The 6,807-nt window shown below is 35.4% G+C and overlaps 1 protein-coding gene across 10 annotated transcripts in view; it reads left to right on the forward strand.

The window, feature by feature from the left end:
- LRBA (LPS responsive beige-like anchor protein) overlaps positions 1-6,807 on the forward strand; it is a 635,991-nt gene that overhangs the window by 534,582 nt on the left and 94,602 nt on the right. The gene's annotated exons all lie outside the window — the stretch shown is intronic.

Raw genomic sequence — 6,807 nt, forward strand, 5'->3', positions numbered from 1 at the left:
TTCCCATTTCCCAAATTATAATAAAACAATCTGTTTCTAAGGACTTCAAATCAAGTCCTAATTTGTTTCAAGTGCTGCATAGTACAAGAGTTCTTTAATTTACTTGGTAGACATGTTTACCGCATACTGTATAGTCTATAACCATTACCCTAAATGCTTAATCATGAATCCAGGTTTTCACGTATGAAACATTGCATAAATTGATATACTTACACCATTGTTTGCATGTTGTTAGACTATATTCGGACAAATACTTCACTCTAAAGTGTTTAAAGCATTTTTGCTAAAACTAGCACTGTGTCCGCTTAAAAGTCTGTGATGGTGTTCAACAGCAACTTTAACCAGTAAAGAAGTACACTTCCTAAACAGATTTTATTCCAACTAAGTTATTAATAATAGTACTATTTAAGGTATAATGATTTGAAATCATGACCAAAGAATGCATAATAATTATAACTTAAATTTGTATAATATTAACATTTTATAAGTAAGTTTCACATGTTAATCATTTGAGCCTCATAATGTCCTTGTGAGTCTGTTAGAAAAAAGTATTCCAAGTTTTCTAGAAATTAAGAAAGGGTGATAGGCAAGGTCATACAACTAATAAGTAGCAAAAATTAAAAAATCACATTTCCAAATTCATTACTCTTTTCTTTCCACCCTTTCTATAATACATATTTTAGTACTTTATAGAATACAAAGCAGTTTTTACATATCTGATTTGAACTTTAAAATAATCCTTTGTTGTAGATAGAATAATTATTAGTTTAGTGATTTTAGAGTAAATCTGATGATCTCATTAGATATATTAAAGGAAGTAAAAACATATTCTGATATGTCCGATGTACCTGTAGTCCCAGCTATTCAGTAAGCTGAGGCAGGAGGATTGATTGAGTGCAGACATTTGAGGTTGCAGTGAATCATAATGACGCTGTTGCACTGTAGCCTGGGCAATAGAGCAAGCAAAACACTGTCTTCAAAACAAACCAAAACAAAAAACTCAAAATGGATTAAAGATTTAGACATAAAACCTAAAACTGTAAAATTTCTAGATGAAAATATAGAGGAAAGCTTCTTGAAAATGGTCTTGGGAATGATTTTGTGAATATGATACCAGAAGCACAGACAATAAAATCAAAAATAGACAAATGGGATTACATCAAACTAAAAAGTTTCTGATAGCAAAGGAAATAATCAACAGAGTGAAAAGGCAACAACCGAAAGAATGAGAGAAAGTATTTATGGACAATATATCAGATCAGGGATTAATTTCCAAAATATGTAAGGAACTCCTACAACCCTATACCAACAAAACCTAATTAAAAAATGGACTAAAGGCTTGAGTAGACATTTCTCCAAAGAAGACATAAAAATAGCCAATAGGGGCCAGGTGGGGTGGCTCAGGCCTGTAATCCTAGCACTCTGGGAGGCCGAGGGTGGGGGGATCCTTCAAGGTCAGGAGCTTGAAACCAGCCTGAGCAAGAGCGAGACCCCGTCTCTACTAAAAATAGAAAGAAATTAATTAACCAACTAAAAATATGTGTACAGAAAGTTAGCTGGGCATGGTGGCGCATGCCTCTAGTCCCAGCTACTCTGGAGGCCCAGGCAGTAGGATTGCTTGAGCCTAGGAGATTGAAGTTGCTGTGAGCTAGGCTGGCACTGCAGCACTCACTCTAGCCTGGGCAATAAAGTGAGACTGTCTCAAAAAAAAAAAAAAAATAGCCAATAGGTAATTGAAAAATGCTCCACATCACTAATCATCAGGGAAAGTGCAAATCAAAACCATGAGATACCACCTCACACCTGTTAGATTGTCTGTTATCAAAAATGCAGATGGCAACCAGTGTTGGTGAGGATGTAGAGAAATTGGAACCCTTGTACACTATTGGTAGGAATGTACAGTTGTACAGTTACTATGAACAACAATACAGAAATTCCTCAAAAAATTAAAAATAGAACTACCATATGATTTAGCAATCTCACCTCTGGATATTTATCCAAAAGAATTGAAATCAGGATTCTGAGGCGATATTAGCACTCCAGTGTTCATTGCAGTGTTATACACAATAGCCAAGATGTTCAAACAACCTAAATAGCCATCAGCAGATGAATAGATGAAGAAAATGTGGCATATACATACAAGGAAATATAATTCAGACTTTAAAAAGAAGGAAATCCTGCAATATACAATGACATGGATGAACCTGGTGGACAGTATGCTCAGTGAAATCAGCCAGTCACAGAAGAACAATATTGCTTTGAATCCACTTATATGAGGAATGTAAAACAGTCAAGTTCACAGAATCAGAGAGTAGAATAGAGATTGCCAGGTGTGGGGGTCAGGGATATGGTATATTGCAAATCAATGGTTATAAAATCTAAATTATGAAAGATGAATGAATTCTAGAGATCTGATGTACAGCACTGTCCCTATAATTAACAATTCTGTATTACATACTTAAAAATTTGTTAAGATGGTAGATATGTTAAGTGTTCTTATCAAATAAAAAAATTTTTAAATGTATTCTTTTAGATCATCTTCACTTTCATCTTTTGGAACAACGAAGATGAAATAAGCAAAAATTAAACAGGTCAAAGTACAATAAATGTAGTTACTTTATTGAAATTAGAGCTATCTATAGAATCAGGTAATAAAGAGTGTATTACCTCTTAAGTGGATTTACAACCCTCATTGCAAACTCATCCTGGAAAAACAGAATTTCTCATCTTTCTACTATTACCCAAGTTGACCAAAAATATGCCAGGTGTTGAGCTAGGAACAAAAATCTGGTGACAACCAAGACATTTGTGTGAAGTGAAGTCCTGGGCTCAGTCAGCAGACAGACTCATGGAATTCGTCCCAGAGTAGGACAGTGAAGGCAAGATTAGAGACAGGAAATGAGGCTGCAGAAGTAGCAGGACAGAAAGAGGTGTTTTCCTCTGGCAAGGACAGAACTATGGTGTTGGTTAGCACTGGAGGTAACTGTCTCAGCAGATTAGTCCTACTTCCTTTCAGATATTGAACATGCCAGAGCCTTTCTGATCTCTAGAATTTTATACCTGTTCAGCCAATTTATAATACCTTCTCTTGAACTGTTTCTTTGGCAAGCTGATTTTTATCCTTGAAGGATAAGTCATATGTCACCTTCCCAGAAGAACCTTCCCTGATCATTTTATTCAATGTAGCCTTCTCAGTTACTCTCTCTCTCTCACCACCTTGTTTTGTAGCACTAATGATTATCTGACATTATATTGTTGAATAATATACTTTTAATTTATTAATAGATGTGCTGGTTATTTTCCCTCCCAACCCCCAGGTCATTACCCCTCACTCTCTTTTGTCCTCTCTTATGCCCTGGAGGGCTGACCACTAGGACAGGCAGGAGAAGAAAGAGGTAACATTATTTATTGCTCCTACTCCTTCCCTGCTTCAGGACAGTAGGCCCTTTACAGAGACAGCAAAAGCTACAGTGACAACCAGGCAGCCTCCCTTTTTTAACTTCAGTACTCAATGTGCTCTAGTAATAATAATTCCCTCTCTTAATCCTACAGGCCTATGGGTTGTAATGCCCTCTCATTGTTACAAGTATGCAGGTTTCTCAAAATGGATTGTTGGTTCCCTTGACACTGTTTGTGAATAGAACCTTTATTAATTTATGTTCAGATTTCCTTCTAATAGCGTCTTCTATTTCCTCTTAGGACCCTGACCAATATACTGGATGTATTAGTTATGGTTCAACCTAAACTGTTGCCTATTATATTTAAGCCACTGTATTTTAGAGTCATTATTTCTCTTTCACATATTCAAGACATAAACTTTTGATATATTAATGATACAGGTATCTGAAATGCTTGAGACCAGAAGTATTTTGGATTTGGGGGCATTGGATTTTGGAATATTTGCATTATTCTTATGGTTGAGCATCCCTAATCCAAAAATCTAAATTCCTAAATTCTCCAGTTAGCATTTCCTTTGAGCATCATGGTGGTGCTCAAAAAGTTTCAGATTTTGGAGCATTTGGATTTTAGATTTTCAGATTAGGGATGCTCAACCTGTAATATCATTTAGCGTCTCCTCAGTTTTTTCTGTCACATAACAGTACAGAGAAATGGATTCTAAACCTGGAGAATGAATCTGCCAGTTGCAACATGTGACTTCCCTCTCTGGGTCCAAGACGGGTCTACTTTGCTTTGCTTCCTAGCCCATTAAGAAGGGAAAAGGAAACATGCCTGCTCTTTTTGAGATGAGCAATGTAGAAGTGGAACACATTACTTGCATATGGCCTCATCAAGTTATAGTGGAGACTGGGAAATGTGTCTCTAGCTAAGTAAGATTTTTATTAAAGAAAATAAGAATAGATATTAGATAACAAATAGCAGTCTCTGCCACCATAGTTCATTCTCATAGAGGGATAAAAATTTAATTTGAATTTAAAAGGGAGGGTCTTGTCAAGTTTCTAGATTTCAAGGAGCTGGGTAAAGGGGTGAAGAAGTTGCAGAGTGGACCAGGAGGCCTATTAGTTATCTGTTGCTGTGTGATAAATTATTCAAAAATTTAGCAGCTAAAACAACAATGAACACTTTTTATTTCTCATAGTCCTTTTGGGTCAGAAATTTGGGAGTAGCTTAGCTAGATAGTTCTGGCTCACTTGCTTTCTCATGAGATTGTAGTCAAGGTGTTTGCTGGGGCTACAGCCATCTGAAGGTATGACTGAGGCTGGATGCTCTGCTGCTAAAATGACTCACACTGTTGTCAAGTTGGCGGAAGGCTTCAGTTCCTCATGGACTTCTCTATAGGGCTGCTGGAATATCCACACCATATGGCAGCTGGCTTTCCCTAGGTCACGTGGTCCAAAAGAGAGGAGGCCACAGGATCTTTTATAACTAGTCTTGGAATGTCCCACTCTGTCATTTCTGAAGTATCCTGTTGGTTACATACGTCAGCTGTGTTTAGTGCAGGAGGGGACTTGAAAGGACATGAATGCCAGGAGGTGCCCATCTTGGACGCTGGCCACCACAGAAGGAGAACCAAAAAAAGAACTGACATCTAATGAGAACATACTCTGTACCAAGCATATAATTTAATTCTTGAGATAATTTTATGAGAGACATATTATTTTTACATTTTAATGATGAGTACATTGAAGCTTTAAAAACTTAAATATTACCTAAGATTTTATAACCATTTTACCCAGGCCGGGACTCCAGATCTGTTAGAGTTTTCCATTAATACTTCGTCAAATGGAGAGAAAATATGGTATAGTGATTTGGTACATCTACACTGGAGACATAAGATTGTTTGAGAATTAATTGATATAATTTATAGAAATTATCATAGTGCTCAAACAGCCAGTATTTACTGGCTGTTTTTATTGTCATATTATCTTTGTAATTTAAGAACTAAAGTCACAAGAAGTGAACATAAAAAAACATGTTTGACAAAAAAATTAACTGGCAGAATAAGAGGTTATGTATGGTTGGTTATTCGGGGACATTTGTATTTGAATCACATGGATTATTAAATCAAAGGTATATTAAATATTTAAAGATAGCTGAAGTGAGTAGAAAAGGCAGGCTTCAAGAGAAGAACCATTATGCTGAAGCCATCAAAAATGATGATAGGGAATAGGAGTATGAACCAAAGGCTTAAATAATTAAAGAAAATGATATATACTTTATAAAAACAGTTCATAATTTGTTTAAGGATAATTTGATGAAACATTTTTTGGATGAGAATATAGATAACATTTTAAATTTTAAGCTTTATGATATCTTGAGTGTCAATTAATATAAACCACACTTTAACAAATATAGAAAACAGCATTTAATATTAACTGTATATTTATATAAAAGTTTATGTAATACTGCTTAAGCTTGCTTTATGTTCTGAGCTCTCTACTGTCTATACACTTTTGGACATATTTGTTTTCCTGCTATGTCTCCATTAGCCTGGAGTTCCTCTAGGGCAGGTACAGAGTGCTTCATTTATCTTTGTCCCACAGCGCCTAGCAGAATACCCTGAACATAATAAGAGATAGTAAATATTAGATAAATTAGTAGCTTGTTAGCTCATACTTTCAACCTACTGTGAAAAGGAGATAGATTATATTCATACTGGAATGCTTATATAAGTGATATGAAAATTATGAGTTTAATTAAATTAATTAGTATAATGAATGCTTCTCTTTCTATATGCCATGGCATACTTGGTGGGAATAATGGGTATGAGATTCTTTTGGGTCCACACTCCTTTCATTTCATTGAGTAGCAATGAAGTGCATAAAATGTACCAATAACTTTCTTAGGCATGGGATCCAAAGAGGACAAAGAAGAGAAGACAGATATATAAACATCATTTTTAAAGAATTAATCAACTTTATTTTTTAGAGTAGTTTTAGGCTTACAGAAAAATTGAGCAGAACATTCAGAGAGTTCTCATGTATACCTTCCACTATTCCTCCCCCCAATTCTCCCTATTATTAACATCTGGCATTTAGTGTGGTACATTTAAGGTATTATAATTGATGAGCAAATATTAATAAATTATTAACTAAAGTCTATAGCTTACATTAAGGTTCACTTTTTGTGTTATACATTCTGTGGGTTTTGACAAATGTATAAACACACATGTACCTTTATAGCACCATACAGAATAATTTTGCTGCCCTAAAACTCCACCATGCTCCACCTATTCACTCTTTCCTGCTTCGCCCCAGCAACCTCTGTTCTTTTTATAGTCTCCATAGTTTTGCCTTTTTCAGTATATCACATAGTTGGAGTTGTACAATATATAGCCTTTTCGGATTG

This window comes from Microcebus murinus, chromosome 15 (assembly GCF_040939455.1).
Source record: "Microcebus murinus isolate Inina chromosome 15, M.murinus_Inina_mat1.0, whole genome shotgun sequence".
NCBI lineage: Eukaryota > Metazoa > Chordata > Mammalia > Primates > Cheirogaleidae > Microcebus > Microcebus murinus.